The sequence below is a fragment of the Arachis ipaensis genome, chromosome B09 (assembly GCF_000816755.2).
Source record: "Arachis ipaensis cultivar K30076 chromosome B09, Araip1.1, whole genome shotgun sequence".
Classification (NCBI taxonomy): Eukaryota; Viridiplantae; Streptophyta; class Magnoliopsida; order Fabales; family Fabaceae; genus Arachis; species Arachis ipaensis.
The window spans coordinates 16,650,269-16,659,824 of record NC_029793.2 but is presented as its reverse complement, the minus strand read 5'-3'; positions in this window follow the sequence as shown (position 1 = coordinate 16,659,824).

Genomic DNA, 9,556 nt, shown 5'->3' with positions numbered 1-9,556 from the left:
GCACTTATATGATTGAGGCCATTGTTTTAATTAGCTCACTTACCCAAATAGCCTACCTTTTATCTTCCATTGTTAGCCAATTTTGAGCCTATGTTTAACCCATTTGTTCTTAATTTTAGCACATTACAAGCCTAAAGCGAAAAATAATAAATGTCCTTAATTTGGATCTTTGATTAGCTTAGGCTAGTGAGAGTGTCTATCATTTGATTTTGGGAGAGTTGGGAACATTAGTTGGGATAAAAGTGTATTTTGTATTTTTGTTGAAAATTTTGGGAATTGGGTACATACTCATGCATTGAATGTTAAACCATATGCATTGATATTCTTGTATATATTTTTGTTTGAAAAAAATGAGAAAAAAATAATAGAAAAAGAAAGAAAAAGAAAAGCAATAAAAAGGGGACAAAAATGTCCCAAAGTAAAGTTCAATAATAATCAATGCATATGTGTGGTGATCAAAAGAGAATGCATGAGTGTGTGAAAAAGTGAAGAATGGGTAGTTAGGTTAGCTTTGAATTGTATAGGTTGTCATAGGTTAGGTGGGAAGTTTAAGTTGATCAAAGATTCAAATTCTAGTCCACTTGACCATATGCACCCTTACCTTGACCCTAACCCCATTACAACCTATGGAAAAGTCCTCATGATATTTGTATGCATGCATGAAATCATTATTGATTGTTAGATGAAAAACAAATCTTGGAAAGCATGATTAGGGGAGAATTGAGTTAATCAACCCCATACACTTGAGTGACTAGAGCGGATACACATCCGGTGAGGATTCGATTGCTCAATTACATGTTTCTACCCATGATCATCTTTTCTTGCAAGTTTGTAAAGTCTTTCAATAACTCAATTCAATTGTGGGTTTGCTTTGACTACTATTGCTTTAGCCCTTGTACTTGTACATGCATTCTTAGAAATTGATTTGTTTTGACCAAGTAGATGCATTTAAGTAGATAGATTGCATATAGATAGGTTGCATTTAGGTAGTTTACATTGAATAAATGTTGATACCCTTTGCTTCTTTCTTGATTTTAGCATGAGGACATGCTTAGTTTAAGTGTGGGGAGGTTTGATAAACCCCAATTTTGTGGTTTATCATGTGCTTATTTTAGGGGATTTTATCACCTTTTCCCACATTTATTCAATGAAATAGCATGGTTTTGTAATTCTCCCTTAAATTGTGCTTAAGTGTAAAAATATGCTTTTTAGACCCTTAAATTGGTGATTTTAATTCACTTTAATTCCATTCGATGCCTTGATGTGTTTGTTGAGTGATTTCAGGTTCATAAGGCAAGTATTGGATGGAAGAAATGAAGAGAAAAGTATACAAAGTGGAGAATGCATGAGGAAACAAGGATTTGGAGTACATCAACCCACGCGCACGCACAGAAGACGCGCACGCGTGGAAGTGAAGTTGCATGGCGACGCGTATGCGCACATGACACATACGCGTGGATAGGAAAATTGCCAAGCGACGCGCACGCGTGACCTACGCGTACGCGTCGATGCTCGCATGTGACTCACTTAAAGGAAAAACGCTGGGGGTGATTTTTGAGCTGCCCAGGCCCAAATTCAACTTGTTTCTGAGGGTATTTGATGCAGATATGAAGATTGAGCAAAGGGGGAGCACTTAGTTGTAGCTTAGCATCATGTAGTTTAGTTTCTAGAGAGAGAAGCTCCCTCTTCTCTCTAGAATTAGGATTCTTAGGCTTATTTCCATCTTAGATCTAGGTTTTGATTATTGTTCTCATCTTGTTTTCTTTATAATTTCATGCTTCTACACCTTCATTTTCTTAGTTTGTGATGTTAATTTTACTTTTATGTCTCTTTTATGTTCATGCACTCATGTTGGATTTGGATCTATTTTAATGCAATTTAATGTTTGATGTCTCTTTTATTGATGATTTGAGTTGTTGATTTACTTTTCATGCAATTGGTAGTTGTTAGATTTTATTTTTCCTTGTATGTCTTCCAAGTGTTTGACAAAATGCTTGGAAGGATGTTAGAGTAGATCTTGAGCATTCTTGGTTTGGAAAGAGAAATTGGGTGATCTTGAGTCATTAATACCCAACTCATGTCGGTGATCTAGAGTTGTTAGTTAATATGATTTCCATTTACTCTAATCTATTGCTAATTCCATTAGTGAGTTGATTAGGAATTTTGGATTGAGATTAACTAGTCTTGTTTGACTTTCTCTTATGGAAGATAACTTACACCTTCTTCCAACATTGGAGATGACGAAATAGGATAAATTCTTGTTAATCATTGTTATTAGTGACTATGATGGAAAGCCTATGATCTCAATCCTTGCCATGAATGTCTCTCTTTATTAATTTCTTTCTTTACTTGCTTGGTTTACTTTTCTTGTCATTTAATTTCTTGCCCTTTTATCAATCAAACCCCTTGTTCTCTCATAGCCAATAATTGACCACTTCATTGTAATTCTTTGTGAGACGACCCGGAGTCTAAATACTTCGGTTAATTTTCATTGGGGTTTGTACTTGTGACAAAACTAATTTTTTGCATGTGAGGATTCTTTGTCGGTTTAGGACTATACTTGCAACGAGGTTTCATTTGAGGAAATTCTAAACCGTACAAGAAACCGAGCATCAATAAACTTTGTTGATCCCCAATTTCTAATTCTTTGGCTGTTGTTTTAAATGGTATCCTTTACATGCCAACATGATTTTGCCTCATTCTTTAAAAAGTTGGTTGCGTTTTATAATTCATGTTTTCCTTTCAAATTTTAAGGATGTTAGTTCTGATTCGGCCTTTAGCCCAATATTTGAAGACTTCTCTCAGTATGGAAAGCTTGGAAATGATGACAACCAAGTCATCTCTGGTGTTCCAATACAAGTGCATACCATTAAAGAGATGCTTGCTGACATTCTTTGTGCTAAAATATATGCTTCCACATAAAAAAATGTTAGTATTTATGTTTATGTTTTCAACCATGTCAACTGTGTTTCAGCATGTGTAGTATGATAAAAACATGTAAGATAATATACGAATTACTGTTTGTCTACAGGATCATATCTGTTTTTTGATCGGTGAGATTATTGATGTGTTGAAACATCATAAATGGTGGTACTACTACTGTTTGTGTGATGCACCTGTTTGTCATGTTGGGAATGTGTTTTATTGTTATCTGTGTAGAGTTGAGTGTGTTGATGCCATACGAAGGTACCTATTTTATCTCTCGGAGTTGTTGGTGTCAGTTTTCTGTTTCCTTTATTGCATCTTCTGCACATGTTTCTCAGTGTATATCATTCTTTTGTTTACATTATTTAGGTATCGCATCAAAATTATTATTTTCCATTCAAATGGCAGCAATATTTTCATACTTCAGGGTGATGAGGTGATGCAAATACTCAAAAAGAGTTGTTCAGACTTTTTGATAGACGAAAGAAATTCCTCCCCGGTAATCATTTTGGTCTAAATTTCATTTACTTGTCCTTCTTTTCAGTTTCTGTTTAGTATTTACGGTTCAAGTATGTGGATTTCGCAAATGGACATTTTCTTTCTTTTTTTCTTAGTCGACCAATGATTACACTGTTCCGAATAGCATCATTTCTCAATTGATAAACAAGAAGATTGTCTTCATAGTGGATCCTAGACCCGTTGGATATGAATTGAATACATCTCTTCACATTGTTCGTGCAATATGTGATGATATTGATATCGTGAAGTTTTTGGAGGACTCCACCCATGATAATCAACAGCAGGTGATAAGATTATTATGTGAATCTGATGTTGCGTTAGTCCAATTTGTTTCTAATCAGGTCAACCTGAATTAGCTATATTGTTTTGTGTTTTCCATGTGTAATGTGTTAAGAGTTACTGATGTTATTCCTCTGTTGCTCGATTTAGAACTTTGATCTGGATCCCTTTGTTCCTCATTTTCCTTTCGAATTTAAGAGTCCAGTTCAGTTTCAGTCCAATGCAAGCATTCAATGTTCGTCGAGCTCAAGTCCTCCAGTGGGTCAGGCTTCACCAATTTCTGTTCTCAACTGGAATTGTTGGGTATTTCTTGACCTAATGGACTTTGATTCTTTATCTCTTAGTAAACTATGTAAACAGTAATACATATATGCATACATGTATATCGCTTAAATTTTTTTCTTTATTTGTTTAATATTTGTTTTATTAGTCTTCAAAGTTTGATCATACCTGATTTCTTTCTCATCTCATTTTTTTTGGCTTCTGCATTCATTGTTCTTATATTTTGTTGCGTTATCTATAGACTGTTAACCATGATTTTCATGCAAGAATTTTGTCCTCACAAGGTCAATTTATTTGGGAATTATCAGCCTCTCACTATTAGGGAAGAGCTTCGGAGTGCCTTTGGACAATGTGAAAATACTGTCGAGGCTGTTGAAAGGATGGATGAGTGTAGTGGCTAATCATTTGTTACATTACAATATATATAGATATCTATAATATAATTCCAAGTCTGTAAAGAATTGTCAGAAGTTTGCTTAGTTGTGTTAAGTAGTTGGAAAATTGGTAAAGTATGTTGTCAACAGATCTATTTTGGTATGTAATATGAACTCATTTCTGGAGTTGTGATGTTTATGAAACTTAATGTTCTCTTTCGTATACTTAAATTTCTATGTGTGAGTATGTTTCTCTGTGTTTTTGAATAAAGCATGATTATTATATATAGACATGTGCTTTGTTTGGTATATATTTTTTTTCTTACAACTTATTAAAATGTATCGAATAATTTAAATAATGAACCCCAAGATCATTAAAAAAATGTAATTTTTTTTCAACCGTATTATAATTTTATATTTAAATATCTCATGTAAAAAGATATTTTAAGTCAAATAAGTTAAAAGTACTCTTTTATTTATTTATCATGTGAAAAATATCTTTTTTTAAAAAAAAAATTTCAAAAATATAAATTGTAACTTCTCAGAAAAGATATTTTTTATTTTTTAGTACTTTTATTTTTATTATTAGAAATTTACTAAATACACTAAAAAATAAAAAAAAATATTTTTTTAATAAATTTTTTTTATCGATTTAATCATGCCTAAACAAATACTTAGTTGCTTTTATTAGTTTATCGATGTATTTAACATTATTAATTTTCTATCTTAATACTTTGAGAGTAAACAAATACTTAGTTGCTTTTGTTAGTTTATCGATGTATTTAACATTATTAATTTTCTATCTTAATACTTTAAGAGTCTAGAGGTAGACATCTTTTGGTGAAGAAAAGTTAAAAATTTCTAGCATACTGGATCCATTAGATCAATAGATGTGGACCGCACGATGGTGTTGGAAGGATTCTGATTGGGAACAGGCATGTTCCATTGAGAACACATTATCTCTTCCTCACTACTTTCCTTTTCGTGGAGCCGATTCTGATTCGGAGCCCTCTCACTCAGACATCTCTTCTCACTCTCTCTCTAATTCCGGCGAAGATAGAGTCCGATCAGAAGAGGAAGAAGTCTCCGGTGGTGTTGGTGGAGCAGAAGGAGAAGCATAAGGAGCATTTGAAGAAGACGAAGAAGATGTCGTCGTCTAGCAACAGGCACGGTGGTGATGGAGGTGAGGTTAGGGCATCGGACATACTGGTGAAGCACCACGGTTCGAGACGCAAGGCGTCGTGGAAGGATCCAGAAGGCCAGGTCATCAAAAAGACCACCAGAGACAGCGCCGTCTCTCAGCTAAAGGCCTTCTGTGACGACATCGTTTCTGGCAAAGCCAAGTTTGAGGACATCGCCTCTCGCTTCTCCGATTGCAGCTCTGCCAAGCGTGTTGGCGATCTCGGTCAGTCCCTCTCTTCCTATAATTCCAAATTTAACCAGAAAAATATCTATTTACTTAGTAGAGGAAGTGAAAAGCGTTGTTAACATTTCCTATTATGTTTAGATCTTGCTTGAGCAATTAGGTATCATTATGAATTGTCATTGTTCAATCTGCAATTTGTTATTTGTTATCAACTTATCACGATAATAAGGAAGTATAATTGAGTTTACGAAGTGAGATTGTTTATCCTAATTATATTAGGGATTAGCTATTCTGGAATGATTGCTCTAACATGGATGGATAATTTGATACCATAAGAATGTGTGTGAGTACTCCTAATTTACGAGGTCTTTAGCATCCAGTGGTACCCGACGCCTCTGGTTATTGGGAGCTCTACTATCTTTAAAAGCGAAGAATTTGAAATAGGTATACCGTTTTTTATGTTCATTTCTCTGTCAGGTTGAAAAGAAAATTATCGATGAGAAAAAAAGTGATCAGTTGATTTTGAATTAGTGTGGGTTGGTCTTAAATTTATCTTTTTTTGGGTGTAGGTTTTACTTTGTTTTTCAGCTCTGTTGGAGTTTTAGCTGAACTCTTTTGCATGATTGATGAAAGTTTGTAGCTTTTATTTTATTTTTATCCGGGTCAATCTTCATAAATTTGATACTTAAAGGGGTGTTTTCATTTATACTGGCTTTTACTTTGTTTTTCAGCTCTCTTGGAGTTTCAGCTAAACTCTTCTGCATGATTGATAAAAGTTTGTAGCTTTTATTTTATTTTTATCTGGGTCAATCTTGATAAATTTGGTAGTTAAATGTGTGTTTTCATTTACACTAGTATGTGATCGATTGAAATTTGTGTTGGAACTATTCCAAAATCCAAAGGGCACTGTGTTTGAATTTGGATGGCTTGATTTGTTGGTTTGTTACCTTTTGGATTGATGCTTTTTTTTTTTTCTTATTGTTAGTTAATTATGTGTTTTCAGAATCAATTTTAGGCTTATTAGTTTGTACGAATTCATCATTAACATTAATTAAAGCTATGTTTGTATATCTTCTAAGTTCTTATTATGATTTGATACATGATAAATAGGTCACTCCCAATTTGGATTACAGAATAGTTCAAGTACTGCTAGAGGATGGGAATGATCTTGATAAATTTGGTTGTTAAAGGGATGTTTTTATTTACACTGGTATGCGATCAATTGAGATTATTTATTTATTTATTTATTTATTCTTTTATTTTCTGTTATTTTCCATCATTTTTTGTTTCTGATTTAACGATAGAAAATAAAAATAAAAAATTGTGAAAATTACTTAAACTTCGGGGGAAATCACATTTATTGATATGAAAAACTCTGAAATGAATAAAAAAAATTATATTATGATATATTTTTTCTCAATATTTAGTTCTTTTTAACTATCAAATTCATTGGATGAGGCCTTCTCCGGCGACTACTATGATTATACCTCTCCGGACGGTGGAACTTGATCAGGGGTATCCAAGGACATTATCTCTGACAAAATAGCATGAAGCAGATGAATGAAAGCCCCTTTTTACTTAGGACAGTCGATTCCCAACATCATCAAGGTATATAGATTCAACCCAGATATTTTGATTGCAAAAAAAATTTCCTAAAAACAGTAAAAAATAAGTTTATTTGAATAAATATTAAATAAAATAAGTTTAAATTTTTTTCCTTGCTAATATTATAGTAGATTTAGAATTATTGTTTGTTTTGGACAATCTTTGAGATTTTTGAATTTTAATTTTAATACTTTATTTGAAACTAGCTGTGCCTTCTTTTTAATTCTGAATACTTTTTTGTTTGCCTTTTCTAGTGCTACATTTTAGTCTTGATCCCTTGAATTTTCACTATAGTATTCAATTGGTGTAAGACCCATAACTTTTGAAAAATGGCTATCATTAGCTAATTTCAAATTCAGTGTTTCTGTAGTTTTAATTTCAAAAATTTCTTTATTAAAGAAAATTAGAACAAGTTTTTTGAGTTTCAATTACTATATTATTATCAAATTTATTTGATTTACCAAAGTGCTCCTAACCCTAAGTTCCTAACCCTAAGTTTTAAAAATGAAACCTAGCTCCCTCAAACCCACGCAGCCGCAGCTGCTTCCCCCCTCTACCCTAAACACACACCCAGCCATCTGAAGAAGAAAGGAAACAGAAATTTGAGCGAGAAGAGGCAGGAAAGGGGGAAATCAGAAACACAACACACACCCACGAAGCACTGTTGGCCGAACGGAGAAAAGGGGAGATGAGGAAGCACGGCGCCGGCGGGCGTCACTGCCGCCGCGCCGCCGTGTTGCATCAGGGAGGGTGAGTGAGCGAGAAACAGACACGAGAGGGAGAGGGTCGCGCCGCCACGGTCGTCCAGGAGAAACGCTGGAGAAGGAGAAGCTACTGCGCTGCCCAGAACCGCGTCGAACTCGCCGCCGTTCAGGCTCCAGTTTACCGTCACCATCGTGCAATCGCCGCCGCGAGGTAGCCATGCATCCGCTGCCGTCTTCGCGGGGCTTGGGTTGCTGCGGTCGCTGCTCGCCGTGAAGCCCGTCGCTGTCACGTGATGGAGGAGGTTGCTGTGCCACCATCCGAGTTTGCTGCTGCAGTCGCCCGTACTGCTGCCGCGCTTCTTCGTTCTGTTACTACTGTCTAATTGATGTAAGGCATTCTTGCTCCTGCTTCAGTTTGAGTTAGCCTTGAATTTCCAGAATTGTTACTGTTATCCGATTTGAATTTATCGTTTCTGCTTGCTGCCATGGCCACTTCACGTTGTTGCTGGTTCGGTTTAAAGATTGCTGCTACTTCTGGAATCCCAAATCGGAGAGGAGAGGAGAGGAGGCGTTTAACCTTGTCACGATTGCTGCCATGGGAACAGGTCCTGGAAATTACTAATAGAGCAGGCTGAGTCACAGTGATTCTGGCTGCCGAGGACGGTTATGTGGCATTCGGGACCATTGTTGAAGCTTCTGTCCTTGGGTTCGGTCAGTATCCCTTAGTACAGTAAGTATCTCTGCCGTGAAACCTTCCCCGTTCATATCCCGTTATGTGTTTTAAGGTTTTTGCAATAATAATGTTTTCTAGGATTAAGTTGTCGGAGCCACATGTTGCGCGTAAGGGTTGTTTCTGCTGCTGCGAAAGTGAACAAAGCTGGGATGCAAGCTGCCGGTGATTTTGGGTTGAGAGAGAGGGTTCCTGCTACGCTTTTGGGTTATGGTTATGCATTTTGGGGTAGGGGCTTTTTCCGAAAACTCTGTTTTACATATTGGGGTTATTACATATGGATACTGATGTGAGACATGGTATATGTGGTGATTGTATTAGTCTTATGTATTGTCTGGTTGACTTGAATGATTATGAATGTTTGTTTGACTGGATTGCTGTGCGGCTTGCGAAACGAAATGTTTTTGAAGTTGACTATTTTAAAGATTTGAGGTCGAGTTTGATCCGTTGGGAATTGATTTGAGCGGAGTTGATTTTCTTAATAATGTGAAAAATAGAATACTCTTTTGGATTCAGCCTGGTTTGCTTTAAATGATCTGGTTTTGATAAATGATTGTTGCTGAACTTGAAACGGTTTCCTTGAAATACGAAAATGAGGTGACTGTTGGATTTAGCTTGCCTTTAAACTGATTTTGGATTTTGGGCTGTTGAAAAGGATTGTGGAACGGTTTAGTTGGGACCCGAACCGGGTGGCAAAGTCCAAGTTTTAGGAGAGGTGTTGCCGAAATTTCTATAAAATCCTAGACTTTGACAAGTTATTTGGAAAAGTAAA